Source organism: Lolium perenne, chromosome 6 (assembly GCF_019359855.2).
Source record: "Lolium perenne isolate Kyuss_39 chromosome 6, Kyuss_2.0, whole genome shotgun sequence".
Lineage (NCBI taxonomy): Eukaryota > Viridiplantae > Streptophyta > Magnoliopsida > Poales > Poaceae > Lolium > Lolium perenne.
In genome coordinates, this window is record NC_067249.2 from 238,992,821 (window position 1) to 239,012,839 (window position 20,019).

The window sequence follows — 20,019 nt, forward strand, 5'->3', positions numbered from 1 at the left end:
AACGTGGCGACGACAGCTATGACTGAAGCCTTGGCTATGAGAGAGGGTCTGGCACTTGCAAATCGGCTAGGATGCAACAATGTGTTGATGGAGTCAGACTCGTCAGAAACTGTCAATGCTTGTACAGGAGAGGAAGCTTGGTGGGGTGATTCTTCTGCCGTGTTTGCTGATTGTGTCAATCTGTGTTCGATGGTGGATAAAGTTTCCTTCAAGCAGTGTCCCAGGCCTGCCAATGAAGCTGCTCATGAGATAGCTAGGTTTTGTTTTTCTTCTGCTTCTTCTTGTAATTGGGTCGCTGAACCACCTAGCTTTCTTTTAGAAAAACTCATAAACGATGTAACTGTACTGTGATTAGAGCAGCAAGTTTCAGACGCACTCTTTTCCTTACCAGGGTACCTAAGGGGACTGGAAGGTTTTTAATGAGGCTGCTTGCTAGCTTAATATAATTATCGTTTATCTCAAAAAAAAAGATGATCTCTTAGCACAATCTCTCTCATCACAAATTTAGGATATCTGATTACTAGAGATAAGACTAAAAAATAATCCATTCTACATCATGTTTTGTTGTTATATCTAAACTACGTGGCACCGCTATGATAAGACAGTCTTATCAATCATTGTACATGCCCTTAGCATGAGCGATGATGGCTCCGCTCAAGACGTTTCCTCCTAGGGCACTCTAAATGCAGCACAATAAAAAAGGTAATGTTTCTCTCCTTTTTTCACTTTCAACTTAGGTTTTAAAAATGTTCAGATTTCAAAAATGTTTAATCTAAAAATTTCAAATTTGGAAAAATTCAAATAGAAAAATTTAAATCTAAAAAAATTCAAATTGAAAAAAATTCTAAACTAAAAAATTTCAGGTTTTTAAAAGTTAAAAGAAAACTAACCGACAAAATCGAAAACCAATGGAAAACCAAAGAAGAATAATAGAATCTGAAGATAAACCAGAGAGAAACCACACTACCCTTTCTAATGGCCGTCCTATACTTGCTCCGATGTGTGGGCAAATAGCGTCCACAGGAGAATATGATATCGACCAATATATTAATAGGATTAATATGATACTAGTGTCAATAACATGCGCACGAAGCACTTGGAGGCGGGATGCTTGGAAGTTAAGCGTGTTAGTGTTAAAATAGTAGGAGGATGGGTGACCGAGCGAAAAATTTGACTACGAATAAGTAATTTAACTAGAGATTAAGTGTAGTTAGAGACTAAATTTCTCAAATAACTGAAATAATAGAAATTCTAATAAAAATAAAAAAAGAGTGAAAAATAATTAAAAACAAATATAGATAAATTTTTTTTATGAAATTGCAAACCGGGACTAAAGCCGGGCACGCGGCGCGGCGCGGCTCTAAAGGGCCGCAGACAAAGCGAAGAATCTGCCTTCCGCTTGCACACCGGGTCGGCCTGGAAATCCACTACCGGAGACCCTGTGTTATTTAGACGCCCACACGAACAAATTAAGGTCCAGAAAGAACACAATGTTCCGATTGATTCCCTTTTCAGAGAGTAGAATGTCTGGTTCATTGTTGCTCGGCCGCCAAGCCTTCCTCGCCCCCGCCCCCACCCCCACCCCCACCCCCTCCTCTCCCCCGGCCCTTGCTGCCGCTCCCCGCGGGCGGCAGGAGGGCGCCCAGCACCTAGCGCCCCCTCACCCCCCTCCTCCGGCCTCCCCAGCCGCCGCCGTCGGCGCAGGCCGCCGGGCAAAGCCCCGTGCGGTGCCGGCGGCGGCGGAGCTGCTCTTCCCCGCGCATAGGAAGGGGAGACGCCGGCAACGGCGTTTCCTCCTTGGCGGCGCGGCGACGGGTGGCGACGACGTGGTGGCGAGGCTCTTTGGCCTCGGGACGGCACGGTGGCTCGGGGCTCCACCTGCCTGGCCCAGATCTGGGCCCTTCGTGCCCCATCTGGGTCCGGGCGGGCCGGCTCCATGCCCCGTGGTGCTCCTCTAGGCGGACGGAGGGTAGGCCGGAGCTCGGGGCGGCGATATCGGCGGCGCGTACACTGCAGCGCATAGACAGGAACTTCACGAGTCCGCTCGGGCTCGGCCGGGCCAGGTGGGCCTGGTGTGTTCCGGTCGCCGCGTCCGGTCGGTGTCCGCAGGTGGCGGTGGAGGTGGTTCCTCCGGCGTGGCTGCTGATGTGCTGCCTCTTGCTCCCGGTTGGCTCGTTCTGTTCGTGATGACCCCGCTTCATTGGTCACGGTGAGACGGCGGTGGTGCTTGCAAGGCCGTGGTGGCGCATGGTGGTGGGTGGCGAGTGTGGTGGAGCACGATGGAGTGTCCAAGGCGAGGTTGCACGGGTCGGGCGAAATCCCTATCGGCATTGCCGGCACCGACGCGGTGACGCCCGCGGGCGCCACTCTTCCTTCTTGAAGGGCGTTGGGTGAAACCCTGTTTCCTTGTCCTTGCGCGTACCGGGGGAAACCCTAGGATTACTCCGGGCAGCAGTGGCGTCGTCGTCGCACCCCTTCTTGAAGGTGTTGCTTGGTACGCAGAACTTCAGAGTGCTACGAGCGTGGTGGGCATTATCCGGCGGGCGCAGCGGTTGCGAGGCATCTCCGTTTTCGTTGATCCGACCCTTTCGGCATTAGTTTCTCTTTTCTTTCTTTTGTGTTTTCTTTTGGGCTTGCTTTGTGCTGTTTGCCCCAGCAATAGATCCTATGTTGTATCGGTGGTGTGCTATATTAATATAGCGGGGCGAAAAACTATTTCGAGGTTCATTGTTGCTCAGATCCGCAGGCCGCGTCGTTCAGCGGTCGATCCCGCAACCGCAAGGTTCTTTCCATCGGAGCCCGGTCCGGCTGCTCTCCGGTGGTGCTGGGAGGTTCGAACGACCCAATGAGGTAATCCCCATCTTCCCTTCATCCATCCTCTCGTTGATCTGCGAAATTAGGTGTCCGGCGCCAGCGTGGGGGCAATCAAAAACGGCCGTAATCCACCTCCGTGGTGGCGGCCATGGTGGAGGCTTCAGTAGTTGGAGGTGAACTAGCGGGAGGAAACAGACAGACCCTGCATCACCACCTACCTAGAACCTAGTTGTACTAGTTAACTGAAAGCGCATCTCTTCGTCCACCCCTGCTCAAAGCCTCAAATCGCTGGCAGCACACAGATGCATTGACCGATCAACTCAGCTTGTAGACTGCAAATCACTAATATCGATTCTTAAAGGTTGCTAGCTCTTGAGTATTGGTTGATCAACGCAGCAGATACGTTTATGTCATTACAGATGTCAAGAACTGGTGCTAAACATACTTTCTTAACAGTCTTAGTGCAGCTATTTGTTTTGTAAAAAAGAAATATGTAGCATGACAGTACTTACTCTGTTCCCCTTTGTAAGACGTTTTCAGAGGCTCAATTGGCTAGCCAAAATGTCTTACGAAAGGGAACGGAGGGACTACTTAATGTAATTTCATGGTTAGAGATATAACTGGTACCATGTTTTTTTTCTAGGGTAGCTTACAACATGAAACATATATGCATGAGAAGTTGACAGTTTCCTTTACTTCTAGCATTCTAGCTCAAAACCCAACGTCGGACACACCAAGAGATTTGAGGATGGGGACATGTGTTTTTGCCGAGGCGCTGACCAACAAAGGGAATTGAAAGAGCTTGCCTCTGACTTGCGTGCTGTGAAGGAAAAACTTCGAGTCACTGAACAAATAGTTTTCGAAAATGAAAAATCGTAAGCAACAAATTCTTTGTTTTGGATATGTATTAACACTCAAAGTTTTCTGGTATTCTGATTTCTTTTTTCCTTTTCAACTGCAGGTACAATCGACGAGAAAAGGTGTTAATGTGTGCTTCACTTCTCATTGTTGCCTTCTGGGTATTCAGTTGAGGAGAAGATATCTGTTGGAAACCTGGTTACGGTGAAAACTTTGTGGGAACTACTTTAGAGGTTCTCAACTATTGTAAGAAAAAGCATTATAAGTTGGTGTTCTATAAAGATGTGAATTTTAGGTTCAAACTCATAATCGTTCCGGTGTTATTGGATAAGAAATCCAGCATGAATAGTGAGTGGTACTGTTTGCCGTGATTCATTCCTGATCTTTTTTTTATACCACCTGAATGAATACTCTATTTGAACAAGAATCTTACATGTTTATAGATCATAACCTCTCAACATAGTTATTGCTTAAATAAATTTTTTACTACTACATATGGTTTCGATGTGGTTTTCACTTGATATTCAACAAGTCAAAATGTCAGACCTCTAATTTAGTGTGTATCCATCGGGAATGGTGTTTTGGCACATGGGAGCATATGCTCCCTTTATTTTGAAATGCATGTTACATATATTTTGAAATTTCAAAAAATTGAAACGAAAAATTCGAACGTACATCTTCACGTGCTACGCGCTCACAAAGTTGTTTCATAAAAATCCGACTTGTCGTGTGACGTGTGTAAAAAAGACAAAATTCAATGCTGAAAATAAGGCTTTTCAGGAGATAAATTTTCTCTTTTTTGCACAGACCATAAAACATATTGGTTCCTCGCGAAACTTGATGAACGTACGTATATTGTGGAGATGTACATGTAGAATTTTTCGTCAAAATTTTTTGACATTTCGAAATATAACTTTTTGATAGAGGGAGCATATGCACCCGGGAGCCGAATTGAATTTCCGACCCATGTGAACTTTGTGCCATGACATTTGGCTTGTTTAATGTGGCGCTACACTTTGGTGTTTCATCTGAGTGAATTTAATGTGTATATTTATATGTCTTATAAGTAACTGGATGTACCTGGTTTTGTCATGGGTCGAACTACTAGTACGACAGGTGCTCATGTGATCTAAAAAAAAAGACAGTGCAGTACTGCAGTAGTACGCCCCTCATGGTGTATCCATAAGCTACCTCCCCAGCCTCGCTGGTTTTCTCCATCAGAACCTCACTATCTCAGACCATCTGCTCCTTACAAAAAAAAAAAAAAAAAGACAGGAAGCAGCCCTAAAATATTCGTCCTTGGAGGAATAAAGCGCCACTGAGAGCGGCCGGGAGGAAACCCTAGGCGCCGCCGCCGGGGGTCGCCCTCCTCTTCCCATTCCTCCCGCCGCCGCCGGAGGGCGTCGCCGGGCAAAGCCCGGGCGGCGTCGGCGGCGGCCGGGTCATCTCCTCTCGCCCGTGGAGCGCGGCGCGGGGCGTGCCTCTTCGTCGAGATCTGGCGGATGCGCGGGCTGAGGCTGGCCAGAGCGGCGGCGGCGGCGACGCCGGCTCGCGGCTCGGCGTCAAGGCGTGGAGGCAGGGGCGAGCGTAGAGTGGAGGTGCCTGCAGCGGAGGAGCGCGAGTTCCCTGGTCTGCAGCGGGAGCTCGGCATGGAGCGGCGTCGGCGCGCGCGGGCTGTTCGGCGGCGTCGACGGGCTGTTCCGAGCAGACTCGGGCGGCGGGCACGACGACGGTCGGCGGGCGCGGCTGTCTGCGGTGGACGCGGCGGCCGTGCGAGGTCGTGGCGCTGCTGTTGGTGACGGCGGGCGGTGCGGGCCTCCCGGGCCCGATCTGGGCCGCGCGGGCGGCGCGGCGGGCTGTGCCGCGGAGGGGCCTCTCCGGCGGCGCGGGGACGGCCGGTGGTGCTGCCCAGGTCCGGGGCAGGTGCGGCGGTTTGCCGGGCGGCGTCCCCCAGCGGCGGCGGCGGCTGTGACCAGGAGCTCTGGCTGCGCGCGGTGGACTACCGGCAGTGCTGCCCAGCGCCGGGTGGGTGTGGCGGCCGTGGTGGAGATGGGGGTTGAGGGATGGAGGCGGTCTGACCTTGAGCACGATGCAGGATGGCGCGACATGTTCCGGGCTAACGCCTTGTCCTCGGTGGCTGGCCGGCCGGCAGCTGGCCGAGGCCGGCGATGGCGACGGCTTCGGGCGCCGCTCCCTTCTTGAAGACATCGCCGAGGTGCTGTTTGTCATCCTGTCTGGTATGCTCCAGGGTAATCCCTAGATCCGACATGATCGGTCGATGGCGGCGCTCTTGCGTCGTCTCCCCTCTTGAGGGCATCGATTTGGAGCTGCTTAGGTCGGAGGGACCCGTGGAAGATGGTTGATGTTGGCGTCGTGGGCTGCGTGGCAACGATGACAATGGTGAGCGGATCGGAGTTGCGGTATGCCCTTCGTCACCCCTACCATGATGGTGAAGTCGGAGCTGCGAGGCGACTTGTGGCAACGATGCCACTTGTTTGGTGTGAGCGTTGGTGCAAGGCGTGCAACTTTCTCCTATGAAGGTCACGGTTGGAGTCGGAGCTGCCTCCTCCTCGACGTGCTTGGGGGGTCGATTGTTTGGCATAGGCCCACTTGGGCTCCGATGTCATTTGCGGCGAAGGTCTCGGTGGTGGTTGTCTAAGGCGAAGTCGGAATCGCTGGCTCGTGGAGGAGTGACGACGATGACGCTCGATGGCATCCTCAACGATGGCTTTCTTCTCGATGGCGTGTGTGCTTTGTGTGGGTAGCCAGGTTGGCCGAGGTGCTCAGTGTGCGTTGTTGGTTTTCGCCCGATTTTCTCCTAAAAATCGGGCACTTTCTTCTTTATCAATGAATTAAGGCAAATCTTTTGCCTTTTCTTCAAAAAAAAAAAAAAAAGAGACAGGTGCTCATGTATAGCAATGTCCAGTCAGCTATCTGCGACTTTGCCACGTAAGAACAAATATGTGTATAAAAAAGAGAAAGGAGAACACGAATTGCCTATCTCTAGAAACTAGGTAGGAAAGTGGCTTGCCGTGCGTTTGTGTGCTAGCAACTATGAATAAACGTTTTATTAAAAGAAAATTAAGATAGCATAGAAACGGTATTTAAGAATCAGGTAACCATGTATTTTGTCAGCAATAGTGTTGGTAACAATCCGTAATAGAGGTCAAGTTGAATCCTAAGTGCATATAGAGGTGACCAAGCTAGGGTGTACACATTCTGATGTGCTGATAATTTTTACAACACCAGAGAAGGATATTTAATTACATACATTATTAGATAATTCCTTATGTCACTTGTAACTTGAGGAAGGGAACCAAGATAAAGGACATGTCCAGACCTATTTTGCAGTAGGGACTTCAAAAGTTGTAAAAAACTAGATACTATGGCCCCGGATCACTAGTGGAAAAACAGGGCTTTTGTGGCGGGTGGTAAGGACCTTTTGTCGCGGATGGCCATCCGCGACAAGCAAGGCGCGATAAAAGGTAGGTCTTTTATCGCGGGTCGCTTACCACCCGCGACACCTAGTCCACCACGTGGCAGGCGGGGGGCGCGCAGGGGACATGCCCTTTTGTCGTGAGCGGTATTACCACCCTCGACAAAAGGCCCTCTACGTGGCGCGCGCACAACGCTGCTGCTTTAGGGTTTGAGGGGTGCAGCACCCCCCCCCCCCCCCCGCCACCGACCGCCTGTTATTTCATTTTTTTCATTCGAAAATAAAAGTTGCATATATTTGTACGCTACTAGAAGTGGTAGACGTTCATTCATTATATATAGATCGATCAAACAAATATTGGAAGCAAAAGTCGATTCCTCTTACATATTCGTAGATTCCCCTTACATATATATATACATGGAGCTCACGATCGACAAGCGGTACTAAAGACCGTCTATTTGGAGGGAGAGAGAGAGCATCTATTTGGACTAAACAAGCCATCGATGGATCTGCTAACAGAAACCATGCCTTTTCTAAGAGCGTCTCTAATGGATGATGCAGAACACCTTTTGTGCCCAATAACCTACTTTTAAAGGTGATACGTCTCCGACGTATCGATAATTTCTTATGTTCCATGCCACATTATTGATGATACCGACATGTTTTGTTCACATTTTATGTCATATTTATGCGTTTTCCGGAACTAACCTATTGACGAGATGCCGAAAGGCCAGTTGCTGTTTTCTGCTGTTTTTGGTTTCAGAAATCCTAGTAAGGAAATATTTTCGGAATCGGACGAAATCAACACCGAAAGTCTTAGAATTCCCGGAAGCTTCCGGAACACCGAAGGAGAGTCGGAGGCAGGCAGCAGGGGGCCACACCATAAGGCGGCGCGGGTGGCCCCCTGGCCGCGCCAGCCTATGGTGTGGGGGCCCCAGCCGCCTCCTTGCGCCGCCTCTCCGCCTATATATTCGTCCCTGACCTAAAAACATCGACAAGTTCGACGGAAACAGAGAAAACCATCCAGAGCCGCCGCCATCGCGAAAGTCCAATTCGGGGGACAGAAGTCGCTGTTCCGGCACGCCGCCGGGACGGGGAAGTGCCCCCGGAAGGCTTCTCCATCGACACCACCGCCATCTTCATCAACGCTGCTGTCTCCCATGAGGAGGGAGTAGTTCTCCATCGAGGCTCGGGGCTGTACCGGTAGCTATGTGATTCATCTCTCTCCTATGTACTTCAATACAATAATCTCATGAGCTGCCTTACATGATTGAGATTCATATGATGATGCTTGTAATCTAGATGTCGTTATGCTAGTCAAGTGAATTTTACTTATGTGATCTCCGGAGACTCCTTGTCCCACGTGTGTAAAGGTGACAGTGTGTGCACCGTGTGGGTCTCTTAGGCTATATTTCACAGAATACTTATTCACTGTTATGAATGGCATAGTGAAGTGCTTATTTATATCTCTTTATGATTGCAATGTGTTTTGTATCACAATTTATCTATGTGCTACTCTAGTGATGTTATTAAAGTAGTTTTATTCCTCCTGCACGGTGTAATGGTGACAGTGTGTGCATCCGTGTTAGTACTTGGCGTAGGCTATGATTATGATCTCTTGTAGATTATGAAGTTAACTATTGCTATGATAGTATTGATATGATCTATGCCTCCTTTCTTAGCATGAAGGTGACAGTGTGCATGCTATGTTAGTACTTGGTTTAGTCGTATTGATCTTTCATGCACTCTAAGGTTATTTAAATATGAACATTGAATTGTGGAGCTTGTTAACTCCGGCATTGAGGGTTCGTGTAATCCTACGCAATGTGTTCATCATCCAACAAGAGTGTAGAGTATGCATTTATCTATTCTGTTATGTGATCAATGTTGAGAGTGTCCACTAGTGAAAGTCTGATCCCTAGGCCTTGTTCCTAAATACTGCTATCGCTGCTTGTTTACTGATTTACTGCGTTACTACTGCTGCGTTACTACTGCTTGTTTACTGTTTCACTGTGTTACTACTGCTGCGTTACTACTGCTTGTTTACTGTCCTTGGCAAAGCACTTTTCTGGTGCCGTTGCTACTTATTCATACCACCTGTATTTCACTATCTCTTCGCCGAACTAGTGCACCTATTTGGTGTGTTGGGGACACAAGAGACTTCTTGCTTTGTGGTTGCAGGGTTGCATGAGAGGGATATCTTTGACCTCTTCCTCCCTGAGTTCGATAAACCTTGGGTGATCCACTTAAGGGAAAACTTGCTGCTGTTCTACAAACCTCTGCTCTTGGAGGCCCAACACTGTCTACAGGAAAAGGAGGGGGCGTAGACATCAAAAGGCAGCCAAGGCCATAAAAGATCTTCAGTCGATTCTCCAAACCTTCTCTATCCTTTTTTTTGGGTATGCCCTAAAAACTACCCCCTCCCGTTGTGAATGGGTAACATGAAAAATACTATCAACGGTGTTGTATTATGATCCAAATTCATATACTAAAGGGAGGCTAACTTCTGACGAGCGGAGCGAGGCCCGTCGCTGGAGGCTTGGGCCGAAGCATAGGGTACGGATCGTTGGCACCGCCTATATATACATCTTGTAAGCCGCCGGCTAGGGTTTATCAGATTATAAGATAACCCACGGCGTTTGTAAACACTCCCCGATATAGTGAAGTTTTGCTGGCTGGCGCCCGTGGTTTTTTCCCCTTCTGTGTTGGGAGGGATTTTCAACGTTAAATCTTGTGTCTCCGCTGCGTTTTCCTTTATCGTTCTTCGTTATTTGTTTGTCGCTTTTATAACAAGTGGTATCAGAGCCCAGGTTTCAACCTAGGGTTTGCGACATGTCTTCTTTGAAGTTCGATCTACCGCAGCTGGATTACACCACGAGATTTTCTCTGTGGCAAGTGAAGATGAGGGCGATCCTTACCCAATCTTCTGATCTGGATGAAGCTCTTGATGGATTTGGCAAGAAAGATGCCAAGACCTGGACCGATAATGAAAAGAGAAAAGACCCGACACTGTGGTTGAAACTGGAATCGATCTGCATGTCCAAAGATCTAACCAATAAGATGCACGTGAAGATGAAGTTGTTCTCGCACAAGCTGCAAGAAGGTGCGTCAATAATGAATCACCTATCAATCCTTAGAGAGATCGTTTCTGATTTGCTGTCCATGGAGGTAAAATATGATGATGAGGATCTCGCTCTTATACTGTTAGTCTTGTTGCCTAATTCTTTTGCGAATTTTCGAGACACCTTGTTATACAGCCGTGATGAACTAACCCTTGCCGAAGTTTATGAGGCCCTCCAGCAGAGGGAAAAGATGAAATCTATGGTGCAGGCAGAGGGTTCGTCATCTAAGGCAGAAGCATTGCAGGTCCGAGGCAGGACCGAGAATAGGAACAACAACTACAACAGAGATAAGAGCAAGACCGACAGAGGTCGCTCAAAGTCCAAGGGACGAGATGGTAAGTTCTGCAAGTATTGTAAGAAAACTAGCCACAATATTTATGATTGCTGGAAGTTGCAGAACAAAGAGAAAAGAAACGGTACTTACCAACCGAAAAACAAATCTGAGGGTGATGGTAAGGCTGCTGTTGTTTCCAGTGATAATTCTGATGGTGATTGCCTAGTTGTGTTTGCTGGTTGTGTTTCTGGTAATGATGAGTGGATCCTTGATTCTGCATGTTCGTTTCATATTTGCTGTAACAAAGACTGGTTCAGTTCTTATGAGTTTGTGCAGAGTGGAGATGTTGTGCGTATGGGAGATAACAACCCTCGTGAGATCGTGGGCATTGGCTCCGTTCAGATCAAGATGCATGATGGCTGATACGTCTCCGACATATCGATAATTTCTTATGTTCCATGCCACATTATTGATGATATCTACATGTTTCATGCATACTTTATGTCATATTTATGCATTTTCCGGCACTAACCTATTAACGAGATGCCGAAGAGCCGATTCTTTGTTTTCTGCTGTTTTTGGTTTCAGAAATCCTAGTAAGGAAATATTCTCGGAATTGGACGAAATCAACGCCCAGGGGCCTATTTTGCCACGAAGCTTCCAGAAGACCGAAGAGAAGACGAAGTGGGGCCACGAGGCAGTGCCACACTAGGGCGGCGCGGCATAAGCCCTGGCCGCGCCGGTCTAGCGTGTGGGCCCCTCGTGACTCTCCCGACTCTGCCCTTCCGCCTACATATAGTCTTCGTCGCGAAACCCCCAGTACCGAGAGCCACGATACGGAAAACCTTTCAGAGACGCCGCCACCGCCAATCCCATCTCGGGGGATTCATGAGATCGCCTCCAGCACCCTGCCGGAGAGGGGATTCATCTCCCGGAGGACTCTACACCGCCATGGTCGCCTCCGGAGTGATGAGTGAGTAGTTCATCCCTGGACTATGGGTCCATAGCAGTAGCTAGATGGTTGTCTTCTCCTCATTATGCTTCATTGTCGGGTCTTGTGAGCTGCCTAACATGATCAAGATCATCTATCTGTAATGCTATATGTTGTGTTTGTTGGGATCCGATGGATAGAGAATACTATGTTATGTTGATTATCAATCTATGTGTTGTTTATGATCTTGCATGCTATCCGTTACTAGTAGATGCTTTGGCCAAGTTGATGCTTGTAACTCCAAGAGGGAGTATTTATGCTCGATAGTGGGTTCATGTCTCCGTGAATCTGGGGGAGTGACAGAAGCCCCTAAGGTTATGGATGTGCTGTTGCCACTAGGGATAAAACATTGATACTATATCCGAGGATGTAGTTATTGATTACATTACGCACCATACTTAATGTAATTGTCTGTTGTTTGCAACTTAATACTGGAAGAGGTTCGGATGATAACCTGAAGGTGGACTTTTTAGGCATAGATGCATGCTGGATAGCGGTCTATGTACTTTGTCGTAATGCCCAATTAAATCTCACAATACTCATCATATCATGTATGTGCATTGTCATGCCCTCTCTGTTTGTCAATTGCCCAACTGTAATTTTTTCACCCAACATGCTATTTATCTTATGGGAGAGACACCACTAGTGAACTGTGGACCCCGGTCCATTCTTTTACATTGAATACAATCTACTGCAATACTTGTTCTACTGTTCTCTGCAAACAATCATCATCCACACTATACATCTAATCCTTTGTTACAGCAAGCCGGTGAGATTGACAACCTCACTGTTTCGTTGGGGCAAAGTACTTTGGTTGTGTTGTGCAGGTTCCATGTTGGCGCTGGAATCCCTGGTGTTGCGCCGCACTACATCTCGCCGCCATCAACCTTCAACGTGCTTATTGACTCCTACTGGTTCGATAAACCTTGGTTTCTAACTGAGGGAAACTTACTGCTGTACGCATCACACCTTCCACTTGGGGTTCCCAACGGTCGCGTGTTGTACGCGTGTCAAGCTAAATTTCTGGCGCCGTTGCCGGGGAGATCAAGACACGCTGCAAGGGGAGTTTCCACATCCCAATCTCTTTACTTTGTTTTTGTCTTGCTTTATTTTATTTACTACTTTGTTTGTTGCACTAAATCAAAATACAAAAAAATTAGTTGCTAGTTTTACTTTATTTGCTATCTTGTTTGCTATATTAAAAACACAAAAAAATTAGTTACTTGCATTTACTTTATCTAGTTTGCTTTATTTACTATTGCTAAAATGGGTACTCCTGAAAATACTAAGTTGTGTGACTTCACAACCACGAATAATAATGATTTCTTATGCACACCTATTGCTCCACCTGCTACTACAGCGGAATTCTTTGAAATTAAACCTGCTTTACTGAATCTTGTTATGAGAGAGCAATTTTCTGGTGTTAGTTCTGATGATGATGCTGCCCATCTCAATAATTTTGTTGAATTATGTGAAATGCAAAAGTATAAAGATGTAGATGGTGACATTATAAAATTAAAATTGTTCCCTTTCTCATTAAGAGGAAGAGCTAAAGATTGGTTGCTATCTCTGCCTAAGAATAGTATTGATTCATGGACTAAATGCAAGGATGCTTTTATTGGTAGATATTATCCCCCTGCTAAAATTATATCTTTGGGGAGTAGCATAATGAATTTTAAACAATTGGATACTGAGCATGTTGCACAAGCATGGGAAAGAATGAAATCTTTGGTTAAAAATTGCCCAACCCATGGACTGTCTACTTGGATGATCATCCAAACCTTTTATGCAGGACTGAATTTTTCTTCGCGGAACCTATTGGATTCAGCTGCTGGAGGTAACTTTATGTCCATCACTCTTGGTGAAGCAACAAAGCTTCTTGATAATATGATGATTAATTACTCTGAATGGCACACGGAAAGAGCTCCACAAGGTAAGAAGGTAAATTATGTCGAAGAAACCTCTTCCTTGAGTGATAAGATTGATGCTATTATGTCTATGCTTGTGAATGATAGGACAAATATTGATCCTAATAATGTTCCGTTAGCTTCATTTGTTACTCAAGAAGAACATGTTGATGTGAATTTCATTAAAAATAATAATTTCAACAACAATGCTTACCGGAACAATTCTAGTAACAACTATAGGCCATATCCTTATAATAATGGCAACGGCTATGGTAATTCTTATGGGAATTCTTACAACAATAATAGGAACACACCCCCTGGACTTGAATCCATGCTTAAAGAATTTATTAGTACACAAACTGCTTTTAACAAATCTGTTGAAGAAAAGCTTGGAAAAATTGATATACTTGCTTCTAAAGTCGATTGTCTTGCTGCTGATGTTGATCTTTTGAAATCGAAAGTTATGCCTCATGAAAATCATAATCATAAAATTGCTACTACAGCAAATGCCATCCAAGTTAGAATTAATGAGAATATAAGATTGATGGCCGAGTTGCGTGCTAGGTGGGGAAAAGAAGAAAATGAAAAAGAAGATAATATAGCTAAAGTTTGGACTATTACCACCACTAGCAATGCTAATGCTACACATGTTGCTGCACCTCCTACTAATAATGGTAAAAGAATTGGTGTTGGCAATGTTCCCACTTCCAATGCAAAGCGCGAAAAACTGCCTGAAACTGCTAAAACTGCTGAAAACTGCTGAAATTTTTTCCAACGTTGGGGATAATGATCCCATTGCTTTAGATTATAATGGTTTAGATTTTGATGATTGTCATATCTCTGAAGTTATAAAGTTCTTACAAAAACTTGCTAAAAGTCCTAATGCTAGTGCTATAAATTTGGCTTTCACGAAACATATTACAAATGCTCTCATAAAAGCTAGAGAAGAGAAACTAGAACGCGAAACTTCTATTCCTAGGAAGTTAGAGGATGGTTGGGAGCCCATCATTAAGATGAAGGTCAATGACTTTGATTGTAATGCTTTATGTGATCTTGGTGCAAGTATTTCCGTTATGCCTAAGAAAATCTATAATATGCTTGACTTGCCACCATTGAAAAATTGTTATTTGGATGTTAGTCTTGCAGATAACTCTACAAAGAAACCGTTGGGGAGAGTTGATAATGTTCGCATTACCGTTAACAATAACCTTGTCCCCGTTGATTTTGTTGTCTTGGATATTGAATGCAATGCATCTTGTCCCATTATATTGGGAAGACCTTTTCTTCGAACTGTTGGTGCTATCATTGATATGAAGGAAGGTAATATTAAATATCAATTTCCTCTCAACAAAGGTATGGAACACTTCCCTAGAAAGAGAATGAAGTTACCTTTTGATTCTATTATTAGAACAAATTATGATGTTGACACTTCGTCTCTTGATAATACTTGATACACACTTTCTGCGCCTAGCTGAAAGGCGTTAAAGAAAAGCGCTTATGGGAGACAACCCATGTTTTTACTACAGTACCTTTTGTTTTATATTTGAGTCTTGGAAGTTGTTACTAATGTAGCAACCTCTCCTTATCTTAGTTTTGTGCACTGTTGTGCCAAGTAAAGTCGTTGATAGTAAGGTTCATACTAGATTTGGATTACTGCGCAGAAACAGATTTCTTTGCTGTCACGAATCTGGGCCTAATTCTCTGTAGGTAACTCAGAAAATTATGCCAATTTACGTGAGTGATCCTCAGATATGTACGCAACTTTCATTCAATTTGAGCATTTTCATTTGAGCAAGTATGTTGCCTCAATAAAATTCGTCTTTACGAACTGTTCTGTTTTGACAGATTCTGCCTTTTATTTCGCATTGCCTGTTTTGCTATGCTTGATGGATTTTTCGATTCCATTGACTTTCAGTAGCTTTGTGTAATGTCCAGAAATGTTAAGAATGATTATGTCACCTCTGAACATGTAAATTTTAATTATGCACTAACCCTCTAATGAGTTGTTTTGAGTTTGGTGTGGAGGAAGTTTTCAAGGATCAAGAGAGGGAGATGATACAATATGATCAAGGAGAGTGAAAGCTCTAAGCTTGGGGATGCCCCGGTGGTTCACCCCTACATATATCAAGAAGACTCAAGCGTCTAAGCTTGGGGATGCCCAAGGCATCCCCTTCTTCATCGACAACATTATCAGGTTCCTCTAGTGAAACTATATTTTTATTCCATCACATCTTATGTACTTTGCTTGGAGCGTCTGTTTGTTTTTGTTTTTGTTTTGTTTGAATAAAATGGATCCTAGCATTCATTGTGTGGGAGAGAGGCATGCTCCGCTGTTGCATATGGACAAATATGTCCTTAGGCTTTACTCATAATGTTCATGGCGAAGGTTGAATCTTCTTCGTTAAATTGTTATATGGTTGGAATCGGGAAATGATACATGTAGTAATTGCTATAAATGTCTTGGGTAATGTGATACTTGGCAATTGTTGTGCTCATGTTTAAGCTCTTGCATCATATACTTTGCACCCATTAATGAAGAAATACATAGAGCTTGCTAAAATTTGGTTTGCATAATTGGTCTCTCTAAGGTCTAGATAATTTCTAGTATTGAGTTTGAACAACAAGGAAGACGGTGTAGAGTCTTATAATGTTTACAATATGTCTTTTACGTGAGTTTTGCTGCACCGGTTCATCCTTGTGTTTGTTTCAAATAAGCCTTGCTAGCCTAAACCTTGTATCGAGAGGGAATACTTCTCATGCATCCAAAATCCTTGAGCCAACCACTATGCCATTTGTGTCCACCATACCTACCTACTACATGGTATTTCTCCGCCATTCCAAAGTAAATTGCTTGAGTGCTACCTGATGGCGTGTAATTCACACGTTCGTTGGGAACCCCAAGAGGAAGGTATGATGCGCACAGCAGCAAGTTTTCCCTCAGAAAGAAACCAAGGTTTATCGAACCAGGAGGAGCCAAGAAGCACGTTGAAGGTTGATGGCGGCGGGATGTAGTGCGGCGCAACACCAGGGATTCCGGCGCCAACGTGGAACCTGCACAACACAACCAAAGTACTTTGCCCCAACGAAACAGTGAGGTTGTCAATCTCACCGGCTTGCTGTAACAAAGGATTAACCGTATTGTGTGGAAGATGATTGTTTGCAGAAAACAGTAGAACAGTATTGCAGTAGATTGTATTTCAGTATAAAGAATTGGACCGGGGTCCACAGTTCACTAGAGGTGTCTCTCCCATAAGATAAACAGCATGTTGGGTGAACAAATTACAGTTGGGCAATTGACAAATAAAGAGGGCATGACCATGCACATACATATTATGATGAGTATAGTGAGATTTAATTGGGCATTACGACAAAGTACATAGACCGCCATCCAGCATGCATCTATGCCTAAAAAGTCCACCTTCAGGTTATCATCCGAACCCCCTCCAGTATTAAGTTACTAACAACAGACAATTGCATTAAGTATTGCGCGTAATGTAACTAGTAACTACATCCTTGAACATAGCACTAATGTTTTATCCCTAGTGGCAACAGCACATCCACAACCTTAGAACTTTCATCCTTGTCCCCGAGATATCAATGGAGGCATGAACCCACTATCGAGCATAAATACTCCCTCTTGGAGTTACAAGCATCTACTTGGCCAGAGCATCTACTAGTAACGGAGAGCATGCAAGATCATAAACAACACATAGACATAACTTTGATAATCAACATAACAAGTATTCTCTATTCATCGGATCCCAACAAACGCAACATATAGAATTACAGATAGATGATCTTGATCATGTTAGGCAGCTCACAAGATCCGACAATGAAGCACAATGGGGAGAAGACAACCATCTAGCTACTGCTATGGACCCATAGTCCAGGGGTAGACTACTCACACATCACTCCGGAGGCGACCATGGCGGCGTAGAGTCCTCCGGGAGATGATTCCCCTCTCCGGCAGGGTGCCGGAGGCGATCTCCTGGATCCCCCGAGATGGGATCGGCGGCGGCGGCGTCTCTAGAAGGTTTTCCGTATCGTGGCTCTCGGTACTGGGGGTTTCGCAACGGAGGCTTTAAGTAGGCGGAAGGGCAGGTCAAGAGGTGGCACGAGGGCCCCACACCATAGGGCCGCGCGGCCAAGGGGGGGCCGCGCCGCCCTAGGGTGTGGCCACCTCGTGGCCCCACTTCGTCTCCTCTTCGGACTTCTGGAAGCTTCGTGGCAAAATAGGACCACAGGCGTTGATTTCGTCCAATTCCGAGAATATTTTGTTACTAGGATTTCTGAAACCAAAAACCGCAGAAAACAAGAATCGGCACTTCGGCATCTTGTTAATAGGTTAGTTCCAGAAAATGCACGAATATGACATAAAGTGTGCATAAAACATGTAGATAACATCAATAATGTGGCATGGAACATAAGAAATTATCGATACGTCGGAGACGTATCAGCATCCCCAAGCTTAGTTCTGCTCGTCCCGAGCAGGTAAAACGATAACACAGATAATTTCTGGAGTGACATGCCATCATAACCTTGATCATACTATTTGTAAAGCATATGTAGTGAATGCAGCGATCAAAACAATGTATATGACATGAGTAAACAAGTGAATCATATAGCAAAGACTTTTCATGAATAGCACTTCAAGACAAGCATCAATAAGTCTTGCATAAGAGTTAACTCATAAAGCAATAATTCAAAGTAAAGGTATTGAAGCAACACAAAGGAAGATTAAGTTTCAGCGGTTGCTTTCAACTTGTAACATGTATATCTCATGGATATTGTCAACATAGAGTAATATAATAAGTGCAATAAGCAAATATGTAGGAATCAATGCACAGTTCACACAAGTGTTTGCTTCTTGAGGTGGAGAGAAATAGGTGAACTGACTCAACAATAAAAGTAAAAGAATGGTCCTCCATAGAGGAAAAGCATCGATTGCTATATTTGTGCTAGAGCTTTGATTTTGAAAACATGAAACAATTTTGTCAACGGTAGTAATAAAGCATATGTATCATGTAAATTATATCTTACAAGTTGCAAGCCTCATGCATAGTGTACTAATAGTGCCCGCACCTTGTCCTAATTAGCTTGGACTACCGGATCATCACAATGCACATGTTTTAACCAAGTGTCACAAAGGGGTACCTCTATGCCGCCTGTACAAAGGTCTAAGGAGAAAGCTCGCATTGGATTTCTCGCTATTGATTATTCTCAACTTAGACATCCATACCGGGACAACATAGACAACAGATAATGGACTCCTCTTTTATGCATAAGCATGTAACAACAATTAATAATTTTCTCATATGAGATTGAGGATATATGTCCAAAACTGAAACTTCCACCATGGATCATGGCTTTAGTTAGCGGCCCAATGCTCTTCTCTAACAATATGCATGCTTAACCATAAGGTGGTAGATCTCTCTTACTTCAGACAAGACGAACATGCATAGCAACTCACATGAAATTCAACAAAGAGTAGTTGATGGCGTCCCCAGTGAACATGGTTATCGCACAACAAGCAACTTAATAAGAGATAAAGTGCATAATTACATATTCAATACCACAATAGTTTTTAAGCTATTTGTCCCATGAGCTATATATTGCAAAGGTGAATGATGGAATTTTAAAGGTAGCACTCAAGCAATTTACTTTGGAATGGCGGGAAATACCATGTAGTAAGTAGGTATGGTGGACACAAATGGCATAGTGGTTGGCTCAAGTATTTTGGATGCATGAGAAGTATTCCCTCTCGATACAAGGTTTAGGCTAGCAAGGCTTATTTGAAACAAACACAAGGATAAACCGGTGCAGCAAAACTCACATAAAAGACATATTGAAAACATTATAAGACTCTACACCGTCTTCCTTGTTGTTCAAACTCAATACTAGAAATTATCTAGACCTTAGAGAAACCAAATATGCAAACCAAATTTTAGCATGCTCTATGTATTTCTTCATTAATGGGTGCAAAGTATATGATGCAAGAGCTTAAACATGAGCACAACAATTGCCAAGTATCACATTACCCAAGACATTTATAGCAATTACTACATGTATCATTTTCCAATTCCAACCATATAACAATTTAACGAAGGAGAAACTTCGCCATGAATACTATGAGTAGAAACTAAGGACATACTTGTCCATATGCTACAGCGGAGCGTGTCTCTCTCCCATACAGTGAATGCTAGGATCCATTTTATTCAAAACAAAATAAAAACAAAAACAGACCGACGCTCCAAGCAAAGCACATAAGATGTGATGGAATAAAAATATAGTTTCAGGGGAGGAACCTGATAATGTTGTCGATGAAGAAGGGGATGCCTTGGGCATCCCCAAGCTTAGACGCTCGAGTCTTCTTGATATATGCAGGGGTGAACCACCGGGGCATCCCCAAGCTTAGAGCTTTCACTCTCCTTGATCATGTTGTATCATCTCCCTCTCTTGATCCTTGAAAACTTCCTCCACACCAAACTTAGAACAACTCATTAGAGGGTTAGTGGACAATAAAAATTAACATGTTCAGAGGTGACACAATCATTCTTAACACTTCTGGACATTGCATAAAGCTACTGGACATTAATGGATCAAAGAAATTCATCCAA

The 20,019-nt window shown here is 44.7% G+C and overlaps 1 long non-coding RNA gene across 1 annotated transcript; it reads left to right on the forward strand.

The window, feature by feature from the left end:
• Nucleotides 1–1,387: 1,387 nt before the first annotated feature.
• LOC127305731 (uncharacterized) lies at nt 1,388–3,929 on the forward strand. The gene is made up of 4 exons (XR_011746849.1): nt 1,388–1,530; nt 2,723–2,850; nt 3,517–3,689; nt 3,776–3,929. It is a non-coding gene; the product is annotated as an uncharacterized lncRNA (long non-coding RNA).
• The last annotated feature ends 16,090 nt before the right edge of the window (nt 3,930–20,019 follow it).